Source organism: Heteronotia binoei, chromosome 1 (assembly GCF_032191835.1).
Source record: "Heteronotia binoei isolate CCM8104 ecotype False Entrance Well chromosome 1, APGP_CSIRO_Hbin_v1, whole genome shotgun sequence".
NCBI lineage: Eukaryota > Metazoa > Chordata > Lepidosauria > Squamata > Gekkonidae > Heteronotia > Heteronotia binoei.
The window spans coordinates 167,701,256-167,718,946 of NC_083223.1; the positions used below are offsets into that span (position 1 = coordinate 167,701,256).

The window sequence follows — 17,691 nt, forward strand, 5'->3', positions numbered from 1 at the left end:
AATCAGAATAGCTGTCAGATAACCATCTAGCCTCTGTTTAAAAACCTCCAAAGGAGGGCCCCCCACCTCCTAAAGAAGTCTGTTCCACTGAGGACCTGCTAACTATCAGGAAGTTCTTCCTAATGTTTAATTCAGGGGTATCAAACATGTGGCTCAGGGGCTGAATCAGGCCCCTGGAGGGCTCCTATCAGGCCCCCGAGCAACTGGCTGTCATCTGCTTCCTTCTCTCTCTCGCTTCCTTCTGTGTAACAGCTTGCTTTGCATGGCTTGCTCAATTGCAAGCAAAACCTGTTTTCTCCATTGGTTGAGGCTCCTCCCTTGGGGAGGAAAGGGGGGAGGCAGAGCATGATTTGCCAGGATCACTCTATCCCACAACAGAACTACTGAGCTCTCTTCCTTCTACTGGCTGAGGCTCCTCCCCCTCCAGGTCCATGGGGAAGAAAGGAAAGAGTCAGAGCTTCCTTTGCCCAGTTCCCTGGATCCCATGGAAGAGATACAAACAAAGCACCTTTAAGACCAACAAGCGCTACTGTTTTAAGCATGTTTTATTTTAAGGTGTTTTTTTTAAAAAAAAAATCTTTAATTGGGTTTATCTCTGTGTCCTTTATGAAGTTTGTATTTCTGCTACCTCATCTTAAATAGGTACGCATATGGCCCAGCCCAACATGGCCCAGCCCAACAAGGTCTCATTTATGTCAGAGCCATCCCTCATAACAAATGAGTTCAACATCACTGGTTTAGTTGAAAATTCTTTTGATTTCATTTCAACCCATTGGTTCTGGTCCAACCCCCTGGGACAACAGAAAACACCATCTATATGATAGCCCTTCAAGTACTTCTGCACCATCTACATGATAGCCCTTCAAGTACTTCCCAAGTATACCTCAAAAAAGTCTGATTACTAAATATGTTCCAAAGAAGGCAGAGTGCTGAGAGCGGCAAAGTGTTCACTAAACAGGAAAGGAAGGGAGGCAAGAACTCAGCCTGCACAACCCAAGAACTTAAAGGGTCCTAGTGGGAGTGTTTCCAAATTGCTCTCCTGCCATTCTTAGGGTTGCCAGACCCACCAGTGAGGGCAGAGGTCCCCTGCAGCCATGACCTGCCCCCCCAGCTGCCAATCAGCTAGCCAGCAGGGGGACTTACCTGGAGAAATCTTTGTGGCTGGCATAGCACAGGAAGTGATATCATCATACCAATGATGTCAAGGTAATGCTCTGGTATTTAAGCAAAAACTCTGACTGATTTCTCACTCACCCTATGCCGCTCTGACGTTCCTCTTTTCAGCACTGCATCCTTCCGATTTCCCACTATTTGCCCTGGGGCTTCAGCAAAGATCAGCGTTTTTGCACAGCAAAGAGAAACCAGTTTTTAGCAGTTCCTCTTTGCCGCACAAAAAAGCCAACGCAAGCTGAAGCCCCGGGGCAGATAGTGGGAAATCAGAAGGACGCCGTGCTGAAAAGAGGAGTGTCAGTCAGCATAGGGTGAGTGCAAAATCGGTCTCTATGGTAGAAGCCAGTTTTACCACAGAATTTTTGCCCAAATACCAGAGCACCTCCTGGATGTTGCTGGTATGATTATGTCATTCCTATGTGATGCTACCAATGAAGCCTGGGCCGCATCTCCCCATATGTGCCCCACTGAGCTTTGCATTCAGCAGATTAACATATTCTGGTGATTCTTGGTCCAAAAGACGTCCAACTGGCCCTGGCTCTAGCCTGGTGAAATGAGCTTCCCCTAGAGGTCAGGGCTCTGCGGGACCTTTTGCAGTTCTGCAGGGCCTGCAAGATGGAGCTCTTCCACCAGGCTTTTATATAAGGCAGCGGGCATCATCTTTTCATCTATTTATCTGAACTCTCCTCTCATTCTCTCTGTAATTGAACTTGATGTAGTTTCAGCCCCTCAAGAGTTGCTGATAACTTGTTTCACTGGATTGTACATATGAATTATTTTTGGTCGCCATTAGATTTTTATTAGATTATGGATTTAATGTGGATAGTTTTAACCTTGTTTATATATATTTTTATTGTTATTACTATGTTGTACCCCACCCTGAGCCCATTCACAGGAAAGGTGGGCTAAAAATCAAATAAATCAAATCTATCTCTTCCTCCAGGTAAGTCTCCCCATCTCCCACAAGTTGCCAGGAGAAACTTCACAACCCTAGCCACTCTGCAATTCTATCTAAGTGTCAGGATGGTCTCCTGATATAAGTTCTTATTTTCCAGTATTGTTTTCCTTGCTCATTAATCACAGACTCTGTGGTGTGTTTTGTATTCTAGTATTATTTTCTTTGCTTATAACTCTCAGTTTATATTGCCTTGTGTTATTATTCTGGTTGTTCATTTATTCATTTGATTCCTATATCCATATTCCTTAACATGTAATCACATGCAACCAGGGTTTTTCTTTGTAGTTTTAATATTGTTAGCTACAGGAGAGAGTGGGTGGGAGCATTGGCCTTAGAACATTACCTCAAGGAATATTGTTATCTGGTATCCAAGGCAACGGACAGAACTGGCACAGGGAGATGCTCCTGCCTGTGTAAAAATAACCTTGAACAGAGATAGAGATATTGCAAAAGCTTGGGAATCTTTTTAAATGTTTGGGCGTGCAATTTAAAACCATTATATCTGTATATAAATATGTACTCAGTTTTGATTAAGCCAGTTCTGGCAAGGATCACCTTGCTGAGTGTTTGCTACTGATCTTTCAAATAAAGCTTTTTCTGCATTCATCAGTGGAGCCTCCTTGACTGAATCTAGGCAAAACCTTTCACTGGGCACCAGTTTGAATAATATAACTACATATTTCCCATGAGAAAGGTTCTGAATCAGTTTCTCATGAGCTAGTTTGGGGTGGTTGAAAGAGGGTTAGATTGTGAATGGGGAGGACTGGCTTCAACAAAACCCTCAGCCATGAACCTCACTATATAAATTTGAACCCATCCTTCTCTTTCATCTGTTGAAAGGAGAAAAACCAGTATGTCTTGGCAGTCTATTTATAACTCATATAGACTCAAGTCAAAAGCGTTTAACATTCATTTTCTTTTAAGGTTCTACATAAATGGTACCTTCCTCCTTGCAGATTACATCGTATTCAGGCTGGGGTGAGTGCAAAATGTTTGAAGGGATATGGACATTTGAGGGGTTTATATGCATTGTTGGTTGTATTGCCCCTGCATATTCTCATTTTGACAGTTTGTTTTAGAGCACATTAAGGTTCCTACCAGCCAGAAATCCTTTTATTATCTAAGCTACCTGTAGGCTTTGGAAACAAAAGTCAGCAACTTTTGATTACAACTGTTAGCCATTGGTAGGATTGTACCGTAATTGCTGCAAAATGAAGGGACACAAGCCTTCCTTCATTTTTATCTTGGCAAAACAAGGTGTAGGAATATTTTCTCCTGTGCAAAATCAAAAGCCATAACCTCATGCCAAACTTTGAAAATTATCAGGAAAAATTTATAGCAGTATGGTTTCCAGTTGTATCTTATTTACCTCAGCAAAATGTAGTTCCTAACAATGCAGTCTACAGTGATTTGCTATTTTTCTAATATATGTCACTCCTAGTTGGTATCAGATATGGATTTTGTATTCTGTCATTAACTTGGTTCTTTCATTATCATTTTGCCCTGATATCAATGCCCTGATATTACTTTGTTATTTATATTGTCTTAGTAGTGTATATGTTGTATAAGTTTAAATAAAGTAAAAAAGAAAGAATTGGTGATAGATGTGTAAATATAACCTTCTTAATTATGAAGTGTTAAGAGCAATCATCTGACCCTGCTGTCACCTGTTAGAGTTAAACCGGGGTGGGGGAGGGCAACAGTTTTATTAAAGTTTTATTAAAGGTATAAGCTTTCATGTGCATGCATACTTCTTCAGAAAGCTTATAGCTTGAATAAAACTCTCTTGGTCTTAAAGGTGCCACTGGACTCAAACTTTGTTCTAAAACCATAATATTTCATTGCAAGCTGAAATTCAACAACCTGTGTTTCACACATTATCTGCCTTAAGCAACGTTGTTCCTGTGAATCTGCAGACACGCTGAGTTATAGCATATAATTGCACTGTGCCTTGCATTTCTCAGTATAAATGCATCCTGAACCTCTAAGTTATAAAGACATAAGTTGTAGGCAAATGTCATGGTTCAAGCAAAATCCAAACAACATCAGCTCCACCCAGCATGGTTTTACTTTTGCAGACTTGCATAGCATTCTACTCAGGCTGCTTACCACTGCTCCCTCACCCTTGCTCCTTTTAACATCAAGCCTGAAGTTCTCTAGAATGAGTCAAGAAAGATCTTTATAAAAGCATTACACAACTTTTGCCTCTAAATTAGAATAATTCTAGTGCCATAAAAGCAATTTGACAAATAAACAACAGAAGAAAAACAGAACAAATACATTTGGATATTTAAATTAGATGTACATTTGCACAAAATTAATCAGGAGTAATCAGAGTGCCCTTGGTATGTTTATGGTTGCTTACTATCTTTTTAAAAAAAATGTTTACTTTTTGTAATAAGTAAACAGTGTCTTAGTGACTGAATTGGGTAGACTGGCAGATGCTTCAAGAAACATTCTAGAATAGAGAATTTTGCTATGCTGGCAGCTTCCTGGGTCTATTTTGTATAAACAAGTGAATCAGGTTTGAGAAATTAATTTTCTACCATTATATCTCCAGCTACCATTATGCCATCCATCAAAAAGAAAACAGACTTGGTTGTGCTGCTTTTTAATTATCCACTGAAACCAATGGAAGAGTTGGATTCCTACCTGATGAGTCTATGGAAGTGGTAATTAATGAAAGCACTGTCAAAATTACACTGCTCAGTAGGTACCATTCATGGAGGAGCAGCTAGGTATTACGGGGTTTTGAGCCCAGATGGCCATTGTTTATTCCTGTTTTGCCAACTATTAACAGTGATGCATTTAAACAAGCTATGCAACATCCTTCTCTTATACCACACTACCAGCTGACTACTATATCTGAATAGAGCCTGATACCTCCCTAGTACTGTGAAAAGAAAAAGACCTGTCTTTCAAAAATGCAGAAGAAGGGGGGGAGTCAAATGGCTGCTTTGTGCATTTCTCCCTTCCTTCAAGGCTTTAATCCTTAGATTTATGGCAATTATTATTCACACTGCAATAACAGTGAAAAGTAAACACCAGGTGTAATGAATCGGGGAACTAAACTCATGTGATTTGAAATATTCATTCCTGAAACAGTTAACATTGAATATTCTTACAAGATTTATACATTCTGAGTAATTTAAAAATCACAAGGTGACAACAATTTGCATGTTATATACATCTGTTTCTCTGGGATTTATGCCAATTAAGTCCTATACAAAGTAGTGGAATTTATTCAAGTTAAATTCAAGTATTTTTTGATTTAACTAAATTGTCATTTGGGCTGCCAAGATCAATGCTGGCTTATTAAGAACGTACGCAATAGTGTAAAACTACATTCAAGCCTATAGTTATAGGGGCCATGGAGGGCAATGTCCTCCCAGGATATATCAAATGACTGCTCTGAATTCCTATTTTCATTCCACATGACTACCTTTAAATGGATGCATGAAGGAAGCTGCAAGACTATAGAGCTCACACTCCTCTTCTGAGTCAGCTAACTCTTGCCCTATAACTTTTTTCCTTTGCTTCTTCTCCCCTTAATATCAAGTCAAAGATAGGAGATAAATGACTACCCTGTCTCATGTAGGCTGATATTAGTTTTTAAACTTCACTCAGCAGCTCACAACCATTACCTTCAGTTACCCTCAATGCAAACCTCAGTTGATGCAATCCTAAATGGAGTTAGAGCTTTCTAAACCCACTGATTTCAAGGATGTTTTGAACAATGTAACTGTGCTTAGGGCAGTACCAAGTTTGCCTTGATCTGTAGAACTGACATTCCAAGCAGCCACAAGCACTAATAGTACTTTACTCAAGCCTTCATATGGAACTAAAATTAGGGGAAATTCTGAGTCTTCCATGGAAGACCATGCCCTAAAGTTATTCTTTCTTTAGTTCTGTTCCCCTCCTCTACTGCTTCATTCATTAATCTATTTGACAAGTCTAACTATACCACAGCAAAGGTTAAACCACTATAATTAAAATTACTTCCAATCCATACCACACCAAACCTTTAATGGCATAACAGTTGCAAATAAAAATACACAGAATATAAAAATTTAAACATTGGAGATAAAATCAAAATGAAACCAAACTTACAGCTGCGTTCATACATGGTCAGATTTAAATTTAAAGATGTCTGCCAAAATTTTTGCCACAACCTCGCTAACCTTCCCCTCAGTATCATTCAATAAATAATAACAGGGTGGCAGAATAGACAAATCTGGGGAGAAAGAAAGCTTGCAAAATAAATCTTTACAGAGATTATGATAAAAGGAACAATCAAGCAATATATGCTGAATTGAGTCAGGAATATTCGCTCCACAGAAACAGAGTCTGTCGCCTAAAGGGACTCGATGATATCTCCCTTGTAAAACTTTGGAGGGAAACACATTTAGTCTAGCCAACATAAATGCCCTGCGATGACTTGGAATGGTTAAGCCTGATAGATAATGGAGCATTTGCCGCAGAAAGAATAAAGACCTAAGGAAGCTGGGGAGCAAATATAAGGGTCTGTTGGCCATAGTTTCGTTTCCTCCAACTCCCACAGTCTCAGTTTAATACATCTGAAGATATATGACTCATCAGAAATAAAAAAAATCATCAACCTCTATCCCCAACTGGTTAAGTTTGGACATAAGCACTGCCGTCCAGGATGAAATATATGGGTCTCTTTTCATACAATCAAGAAGGATCTGTTCTAAAGTGAATTTTGAGCCAGAATTTAAACACTGCAATCCAGGCTTTTGTCTCCACCAAAGACTGACCCCTTTCAGAGCAGAGAGCAAAGTAGGACACACATTTTGACATACCAAGAATTTGTCTAAAGAATGAGGCTTGAATGCCCTCCACTTTCCTGGTAAATGCTGAGATCCATATAGGAATACCATAGAGAATTTGGGCTAGAGTTTTAGCTTTGAACAACTTAATTGCTGCCAGAACTAATTGGTTGCCCCTTGCAAAGAAAAACTGTTTAATTTGAGCAGCCGGACATTTAGCCAAGTTAACGGTGTTGTTACGATATGAAACCCAGCTTAACTTGTGATTAAAAGTGATCCCCAAGTATTTAAAAAATTTTGTTTGCTCCACTGTTGAGTTGCCAATAAACCATCTCTGTGGGCGCCAGCAATTTGAAAAGATAACTACTTTAGAATTGGCATAATTGATAGTGAATTACAATTACAGTAGTTGTAGAAGGCATTCAAATATCTTTACAGGCCCACACTTGTGCAAGAGAGGATGGTAGTATCATTGGCATAAAGTAATAAGGGGACCGCTAAGCCTGCTAGTTTAGGCGGATGACCATTAATAGGGTTCAAAAATTGTACCAGGTCAGTTAAAAATAAATTAAAAAGATGTGGGGCCAGCATGCAACCGTGTTTAACCCCATTTAACACTGGGATTTTGCTAGTCAAGTCACCACTAGAAGAAAATTTCACTTGGCAAAAAGTATTAGAATGAAGTTTCCTCAAGAGAAACAGCAGTCGAGGGTCCATTCCCAGGTAACCTAGCTTAATCCATAGTTGGGCTCTATCTATTGAATCAAATGCGCCCTTCAAGTCGTTGAAGGCAGCATATAATTTTTTTGTCCCAGTATGCATATATTTTTCAGCAAGGAAGGCCAGAGTGCAGCAATGGTCCATAGCAGATTTGCCTTTGGAGAAGCCAATTTGTTCAGGACCTATGATGTTGCCTAGGCGCATCCAGTCAGTTAATCGGAGTTCTAAATGTTTGGCATACAATTTGCCCACTACAGTTAATAAACTAATGGGGTGGAAATTTTCTGGTAACTCCAACTTTTTGTATATTGGGATAGTTATAGAATCAAGCCAAGAGTCTGGGATGGAGCCAATTTGCCCACTACAGTTAATAAACTAATGGGGTGGAAATTTTCTGGTGACTCCAACCCCCCCCCCCCCTTTTTGTATATTGGGATAGTTATAGAATCAAGCCAAGAGTCTGGGATGGAGCCATGCAGATCAATGAAAGAGAACAATTTTGCAAGGGGAAAGAGCCACCAATCGGCAAAATTTGTGAATACTTCAGTGGGAAGGCCATCAGGGCCTGGTGCTTTACCCGCTTTTAAATCCTTCAATAAATCACTGATTTCCTCTAGAGTTACTGGAGGCCAGACCGGCATATCAGTAACTGTGGGGTTTGCTAAGATAGGAGGGGATACACATGGAGCAGCAAAAATGTTAGAGAAGTAATCAACCCATGTTTGCGCAGAAATATTTGGGTCAGTAACAGAATTGTTTTTTAGAGTACCCGAAATGATTCTCCAGAAAGCCTTATTATCATTAGATTTTATCGAGTGGCAAAGTTGGTTCCATTTATTCTGAAAGAAAACTTTCTTTTTGGATGTAATAAGCTCCAGGAAGGCTGTCTTACAAGCAATATAGGCCTTAATTTTTGTTGGGTCTTTGAAGTGACAGGCTTCTTTAAATTGTGCTCTCAGTTCTTGTTTCCAAGCCAAACAATCTGTATCAAACCAGCGAGAGAAACTAGACCTAGACAAGATCACAGGTTTAGCTTTAGCACTACAGTAATCAATTAATAATGAGAATCCTGAAAGGAATTTATGATTGAATCCTTTAATCTGCACAGTGCTTCAGAGCCAAAGAGAGAAGAAAATTCCCTTTCTAGGGCTGGGGACCACTTGATTTTTTTTTTAGAACATTCTCAGAGGCCTTCACAGATTGGGAAGATGTACCACATTAACCTCCAGATCCAATCTTAAAGACAGAATTAGGGGCAAGTGGTCACTTTCCGTGTGCAAATCAATGTAAAAGTTATCGATAGATGACAGAAGGTTGAGTGAACCCAAACAAAAATCTATCACACTGCAACCCCGTATGGAAAAAAAAAGTAAAATCCGTTGGGGCCGGAAATTTGGAGAGACCATTAAATATTATAGCATTGTGTGGTATGCAGAATTCAATTAATCTAAGACCTGCCTTATTGGTTAAAGTATCTTTAGAACGGGGCAAACATAATTGTAGTGGATGGGATTCAGTCACTTCAAAGCCAAAATGAGAGATCCATTTCTGATTATTACTGCCTATCTGAGCATTAAAATCACCAAAAATCATGAGCTGAGCAGTATGGAATTTCCCAGACAAAGACATCACATAATCAGAAAATTTCTCCCAGACAGCATCAAACTCCAGCTCTCCATTAGAAGGAGCTAAATAAATATTAATCATGATTAGAGTCAGTGCTGGAGAGGACAGCAATAAAGCCTGGGCAAATGGCGGGCAAGGATCCAAGAGGACCACCTTAAATGGTAAGTTGGATTTCATCAAAGCGGCCAGGCCTGCCTTACTGCGACCTTTAGAATGAGTTCTATAAGCAGGGAGATTAAAAACTTTAAAATCCGTCAGTCTAAAACTGTCTTCCGCCCATGTTTCCTAAAGGAAGACACAACCAAAGGATTTCAAAAAGTCCAAAAAATCTGAGTCATTCACTTTACTCTTCCACCCAACTATGTTCCAGGAGACAATGTGAATATTCCTTGTAGCTTCCCTAGTCAATCGATAATGGATATCCTTTCTAGCACCCTGGTGTCATCAGTGAAAATACAGCCGTTATGTTGGGGTGCCCTTGAGCCAGTTAGAGAGGGTTCCATAATCAGATCAATTAAGTCAGCCAATGGGGGACAAGGGGGTTGCCTGCAGGATCCGGGTTGATTGAAGGAACTGATTTCCCCAGCTCTAAAGACCTTTGCAGCTGTCACTTAGTACATTCAAGTCTTACGAGGATCGCCTGTTGTTCTTTTGCTGGAAGGCTCCCAAATGACTGCAGAAGGTCATCTTCTATTGAAACATTAAGGGGACTATGCATCACATCCACAGAGGGCTCATTATCCAACTTGGGGTTTGATTGGGACTGACCAGAGCATGCTCTGGATACCTTAAAACACATCGAAGCCTTATATTTTGCCGCTGAAGATGATGCCTTCTTCAAAAGATGAGAATTACTTCGCGTACTGTCCCTTGCGGACAGGTTAGGCAGCATAGCATTAATTTGAGAATTAATAAAGGATCGCACAGGGAAAAACCCCTTCGACCATAAATAATTCTTTTGCCTCAAAATTAGTGAAGGAATGTTAGGGAATTGAAAGGTAAGCAGAATCCTCTGCATTTGAGACTGATCATTAAGAGATTCGATGGTAATCAAGTCAATTTTGTGATAGTTCAGATGAAGACGTTCACAGAGATGAGATTTAACTAAAAGTTTACTTCTCCAGCATGGGGTCTTCCTGCCATAAGGACAAACTGGGATGCATACCTTAGTGGGCCTTTAGAACCAATTGTTGCACGTTCCTTTCATGGCCCACACTGATCTTAGACTCCGTAAAGGAGCTCCGGGGATCCACATCCTGTGTTGTAGACGGACACCGCTTTAAAGGGGCTAAAGCTCCAATAGAGGTATCATCCAGCTGAGCTAAGTGAACTTTATCCATTGACACTGATAGTCTCTTTATTTCCAAAGAAAGGTCAAGACTTTGACCTTCTAATCCCTTTAACTTTTTAAAGATACATTCCACTGTGCTTGCAATCAGGGTAATTGGGGCGAGTTCGTCAGAAGACATGGATCTTTCTTCATTATCACAGCATATTTGTAACTCATGCTGTCTCTGCTGTACCTTTAAAGCCCCCACCCCAGACTGGAGTTGAGAGTCTACGACATCTTCATGGTCAGACTTATTAGTCAGTTCATTAGTCAGTTCCTCCTTTTCTGCTGGCTCTAACTCGTCTTCTAGAGGAGAGAAGCGATTCAATGTTTTAATAGCAAATGACGGCAGAGCAGATTTGGACTTGTTGTTTAAGGTAAAAAAGTCCTCTATCCTAAACTGTTTGCAAACTGGCAAAGAAGCAGATTCCTCCTCCACTTTTCTTGGCAGCTTGCCCGATGCCATTAAGAGGGTTCTGTTGGATGGCAATTGGCACTGTTCTGATTAATAAATAAATAAATAAAACAAATACCAAACAACTAATGTCTTAAAACTTGCAGATAAAAGCTACAACATCTGCTAATATCATGAAATGTCTTTAAAAGCCAAATTGGTCAGAGCCAACGCTGTAGCCGACTGCACTCTGCCATGTTGCTTTGCAGGAGTTGACTTAATTCAGCCTTCAGTTAGATTCACAGTTCAAATTAAAAGTCTCTAAAAAAACCTTTGAGGGACAACGTAAGACTTTGTAAAACTTTATAAAACATCAGCTTTAGTTCGTTAGCTGCAGCAGCTTCTGAGTCAGAAAGTGAAAGCAGAAGCTTATTAACTGATTAAACAGCCAGAGCTTGAGAAAGACGAAACAGCTGCACCAAAAATTAAAAGTGAGGTGATAAGATAAAACTATTTAAAAACAATTCCTTCTATCAAGGCAAGATAAAAGTTAGAAGATTGAAAATAATTTAGCATTTTTAGGAGCGAAGAAACAAGCGTCTGCCTTCCTCCAAGTCTGTGCAGTCAGCCCTACTTCCAATCCAAAATAGGTGTCTTTGAAGGTTCTTTTCCTGTTGTTTTATTTCTGCCCTTCAGTCTACATGTTGTCACATTGCTCTTTCAGATGCCTCTTGCTCTGTGTTATCTGTCATGAGATGTGCTCACTCTGGCAGAGGGCAGATTGGCCTTTAAAACAACCTACATTTTTCTTCTCTCTGTGATGTCAGTGCATGGGAAGTTCTTCGAGTAGAGTACCCTGATAAATTCAGCCCCAGCTGCAGTTCTAATGAAGACAAACTTAAACAAAGCCGGTTCAACAGATATATTTGGGTTTAGGCAAAAAGCAATAGTCAAAGTCAGTCCAATGGTCAGGTCACATATATTCAGTCCAGCCAGTTCAGCAGTACAAAATCACAATCCAGAAGAGTAGTCACACATACCAGTCCACAAGTCAATACAATTGTCCAGTCCTACAGAGTAACAAGCCACGTTATCAAAAATCCTCTCCACACCTCTCCTCCGATATCCTCTCATTCACCCACAAGATTCAGAGAGTGTGGTCTCTGTAGTTATACTTCAGCTAGCCAATCACATTTCTTAATTAGCTAACAGGCTACACATGTTCCTCACATGCTACTCATTTAGCTATATAGTAGGAGTTACATAATGCTTACTCAGCTTTATGGCCCCTTAAAGTGCCATATGCTGTCATGTGTGCCTAACCTCTCTTCTCACAACACTAGCAAACAGCTCATGCAAGCATGCAGAGGCAAGAAAAGAACTACAGGAGTTTGAAGAGCTATTCATAACTTTAAAAAAAAAACACTTTGTGCTGGGCCCAGCAACAATGCAGCCATATTGAAAAGGAGATGGATCACAGCATGAGTCAGATTCTAAGGACCTACTCCAAAGCCTAGGGAATCAATGGCAAACTTGCAGCTGACTGCAGTTCAGGCACTCTATGAACTGAGCACTGTTTTCATAACCTGAGAGCACTGTTTTCATAAACACAGATCTCTCAATTTCTAGTAAGAAATATGGTGGCATTTTTCAACAATACTGGATTTTTTTTTTATTATTACCATGCTAGTTCAGATTATGGTCCATTTAGACAGTTTTCAGTAATACCCAGCCAAATGCTAATGGAAGCTTACTAACAGGCTATGAAGCAATGGCCATCCCTGATAGTTCATAGCACAAGAAATATATTGCCTCTGCCATCAGGCTTCACATATATCATATGGACCCCACTTTACTCCAATAATATGCTTTTTACCTGACCACAATCTTTTGCCTTACCACAATCCAAGAATGTGGTTAACCCAGCACAGTCAACATGTGGTTACTGTCAAATAATGGCAGCTGTCCTCCACTGTAACGTCCGGGAAAAGTTATTGTTCTTTATTCATTTTACAAAATTTATAGCCTGCCTTTCTGTCCTCTCAAGAGCTAACAAATTCAAAAATACATAATAAAATCACATTTTAGTGCCATTAAAATGTATAAAAAAGAATAACACATCATTAAAACAATTAAAACTAGAACTGAAATACATACAAATACAAAAAACACCAATAATTAAAATACTGGGTAAGAAGGAGAAATTATTGAGGGAACACTAGTCCATCTGCTGGTTAAAGATGGCAACAGAAATTAACAGATCCCTGAGGAGAGAGTTCCAGAGTTTTGGTGTCACAACTGAGAAGACCTTCTGCTAGGTTACTATTTGCCTAATATCAAAAACTGGGAAAACCTGAAGCAGCACCTTGGAAGGTACCTATAACAGTCACATAGGTTTGTAAGGGAGTAGGCAGTCCTTCAGGTATGCTGGCCCCCAAGCCATGTAAAGCATTAAAGGTCAACACCAGCACCTTGAATTGTGCCCAGAAATAGATGGAACAAGACTGGAGGAATATGGTCCCTACAACCCATTCCATCCAACATCCTAGTGGCCAACAATAAATCAAAGAGACCACAGTAAACAAAGAAGTCCCACAGAAAAAACACCACGTATAGACTATATACATATTCCACAATTGCACAATAGTCTGTACAGACAACACATTGCAGCATATATAGTATCAGAACACTATAAACAATTTTCACAAAATGTGGTCAGATTCCAAACTTGTGTGATAATAACCTGAAGATGTTTTGTAGCAGGATTTTTAAGAATATTCCAAGCAGTCAACATCCTATTCCGAAGTATCAGGGGCTTCCTCAGTCTTCATCAGGACTGCATAAATCAATAATGGAATCAAAGCCTTCAACATTTAAATATAACAGTACAGAGTCACTTCTTTCTGAATGTAAGCACTGTCTAGTCAATTTCAGGCCAGCCATATGGTTCATGGCTGGTTCATTGGTTCCTCAGCACATGCCTCCAACTGGTCGCCTTCAGAATTGCCAGCGTAAGCTACTTGCCAGGGCAGAGCAAACTCGAGGTTATTGTTAAATATCCATGTCCCAGTTTGGTATGTGAGAAAGGCAGAATATTAATAAACTGATAATATTTCAAAGATTTTGTAGGGAAAAAACAAGGTACATTTGTGGGAGGGGGGATTACTGTAAAAGCATACACCCAATATATTCCAATAACTATGTACTTTATATTGGGGGAGGAGCAATTGATCAGTGGTAGTGCAGAAGAAACTAGCTGGCATGCAGAAGAAATTAGCTGGCAAAAAGGATGTGCTTTTTGCACTAGCAGTTGGCACCTGTCTATACAATCATGACAACAGTCAGCCAAATCAACTTATTTTCTCTCCATCACTAAGAAATGTCAATCTACATCCAACACTATGTAGAATCTCTGCTTCTTCACATATACTTACATATCACTAGACTTTTCTCTATGATATTTTTATGACTGGACCCCTCCTCCCTCAAAGGACTAGTCTGGTACCTTGGAAAAAGTGATGGCAGGCAACCTTCTTCCTCAGCATCTCACAGGGTCACTCCTCTAGACTTTTACTTGGTCTGCAAATAGGATCAAAATAGGTCCTACAATCACATGGATTGTGTGTCATTAAATACTGGCCAGAGGCTTGTCTGGAAAAAGTGATCCTAAATATGTAAAGGTTTGGTTTTTGGCACTTTTCTTCCCTCTTTTAAATCCATCAATGCCAAAGATTAATTTCCAGAAAAGGCAGCACAACTGACTCATTCTCCTACTTTACCTGACTTTCCTTCACTTGGTGAATCCTATATTATTCTATAGTCAAAAACATTTTAATTCCATAGCACCCTGTGAGGAACCAGTCAGAGTCAGCTTGGGAGGATGACCACTGTAAATTTTTTCTATCACCTTCACCCAGTACCTCAGGCACACCAAATAAAATCGTCAGAAAATAATTGAGCACCAGACTTTTCTTAAAATTCAAAACCACAATGGAAATTTATTGATTTACAAAAGGCAAAGGAGGAAGTAAAATAATAGGTATTGGCTATAACAAATCAGTTGACAGGCGGAACTTCAACTATATAGACAATCTCTAATCTCCTGAGATGTTGGCAGGCTGAGGTATCATCAAATATAAAAATGGCAGAAGATATATAAATCTAACAAACAGGCAATCGTCAGTGCTTCCTTAGCCTGCTCCGGCTGCAACGCCACTGAGGATGTTCTCCGCAGCCGAGAATGAAACATCTGGAAGAAAAACTTTCTCCAGTAGAACACGGCACTTGAGCCCGAAAGATTCTACAAACCCTAATGATGTTACCAGCCGTGAAACCCTGAAATCTTTGATAGCAATGTCACATTTTTCATCTGTCCTCTAGTGACATCCTATGGCAAAAAAACATAATTGACTATATTGTTGCCGAAAGTTCATCCATCTCACTTAGAAATGGAATGCTCAGTGGGGGGGGGAAGCCATCTACCGTAACATATGCTATCACAGTCAGATCGGTATATGTTTTAGCTTGTTAACTAGTCATACCTGAAGAATGGATAACTCAGGTAATTACTTGCCTTTATATGCCATTGTCATGTTGACAACTAGGAATGATCAAACTTTTGTCTGTTTCCCATAAGCAGGGCTTTTTTTGTAGCAGGAACTCCTTTGCATATTAGGCTGCACTCCCTTGGTGTAGCCAATCCTCCAAGATCTTACAGTAAGCCCTGTATGAAGAGCTCTGTAAGCTCTTGGAGGATTGGCTACATCAGGAATGTGTGGCCTAATATGCAAAGGAGTTCCTGCTACAAAAAAAGCCCTGCCCATAAATGCTTTTCATATATAAATGCTTTTGATACATACATACAAATACATTTTAATGGATCACTTACATCCTTAAATTGTTTATTTATTGTTCTCTGTTTTCAAAAGTTTTATTAGTTTCAGAAAACAAAAGAGATAGGAAATAGGGAAGAAAAAAAGCACAATACATTCTGACCTTATTTTGCATAAAAATACTTTCGAAGAATACAAGGTTAATTCTACAATATTTTCTTTACATAAATTGTCCCATATTATTTTGTCTAAACTGTACATAATCCATTTTAAAATTGTAAATAAGTCCTTTGGTTTAATCAAATAATTTTGACAATTCCAGTAAAGGTAAATTGTATAGTATAAAATACAGGAAGAAAGAGAGAAAAGATCAGATCACACCAAAGAATCTTAAGAGTCTTGAATGTCCAACCAGACATAAAATTTCATCCAATGTTTTCTTGCTTCTTCTTTAGATTTCCCAGCCTATTGTTTGTTTATTGTTTAGGCTTCCAGGCTGCCCTTCCCTATATGCAGGGCTCTGAGCTGGGTTTCCCCACAGTCTTTCAATGCATTTTAAACTCTCACGCCTTCACCTTAACTGTTTTTAGTTCTTCAGTTCATCACCACTTCACTTCACTCTTTAAACTGCATATTCTGTATCCACTAACCCTACTTTACTATGCATGTTGGTTGATTTAATATGGCAATCTTTATTATTTTACTGAACCATTCCTCAAGACATGTACTACTGTTTTTTACTGTTACTGCTGTTTTCTATTAAGAATCTGTATCTCACACTGAAAATCCAATATTTTTAACTGAACCTACACATTACTACTAAACCTTTTTTAAAGTCTTATTTAAATCAATATATTTCTGATTAAGTACCAGTATATGTCACTTTAATTCTACATATCTTCTAAAATGCATTTCTAAACTGCAGGACAAAGCTTCCCCCCTTAGAATCTAGTTTACTCTTCCACCTCACTCTACAGTAACTTTTCTTGTGCCACTAGTGATAACAATAAAAGTATACTTCATTAAAAATGTAAAGTAAATTTGCAGACATTAGCAGCATCCCTGTTAAATATATTCATATTATTAAAAAGAAAGCAAAAATGTAAAAAATGATAAATGAAAACAGCACACTTTAAAGTGCTATCAACAACAATGACCAACATGACTCAGTTATTTAGATTATAAAGATTAAATGAGTAAAGTCTTCTTGCTTATCCTTGCAGCATTCAATATTCCATTTTAAGAAGTCACCAATATTCTATTTTGACTAATACTCTACAGTGAAGGCAAATAATCCCACACTAGCTTTATTGTTTTCTCATGTGGTTAACAGCCGCTTGAGGGGGGGGAGGGAATTTAATTCAGTACAGAACAGATTAAACACCCTTGCTGCAAGCAAATTTGTCCTACTGTTGTGTTAAAGGAACTTCTGTAGTTTGGAGGTATTCTTGGTCCCATGCCTATTGCTGCATAAGCAGGTGGCAGCTGTGGCCAGGAAGGAGTGCCTTTTACCAGCATCAACAGCTGTGACATTTTAAGGGCAGAAAAGATCTGGCCACTTTAGTTGCATGCCCCAATTACATCTAGATTAGATTATTGCAGAGTACTCTAGGAGAGCTGCCCTTGACAATTGTTCAAAAACTTCAGCGGGTACAGAATGCTGCCACTAGGATGTTGGCTGGAGGGGGTCATAGCGACCATGTCACTCCAAAGGATAATGCCAAGGAATGTTCAAACTATCGCACCATTACACATATTTCACATGCCAGCAAGGTCATGTTAAAGATCCTACAAGCTAGGCTTCAGCAATATGCCGATTGGGAACTACCAGAAGTTCAAGCTGGGTTTCGGAGAGGTAGAGGAACTAGAGA

General features: G+C 39.3%; 1 protein-coding gene across 1 annotated transcript in view; it reads right to left on the reverse strand.

Moving 5' to 3' along the window:
- The window catches only part of SMYD3 (SET and MYND domain containing 3), a 706,638-nt gene that overhangs the window by 620,516 nt on the left and 68,431 nt on the right, over positions 1-17,691 (reverse strand). The window lies entirely within an intron of this gene.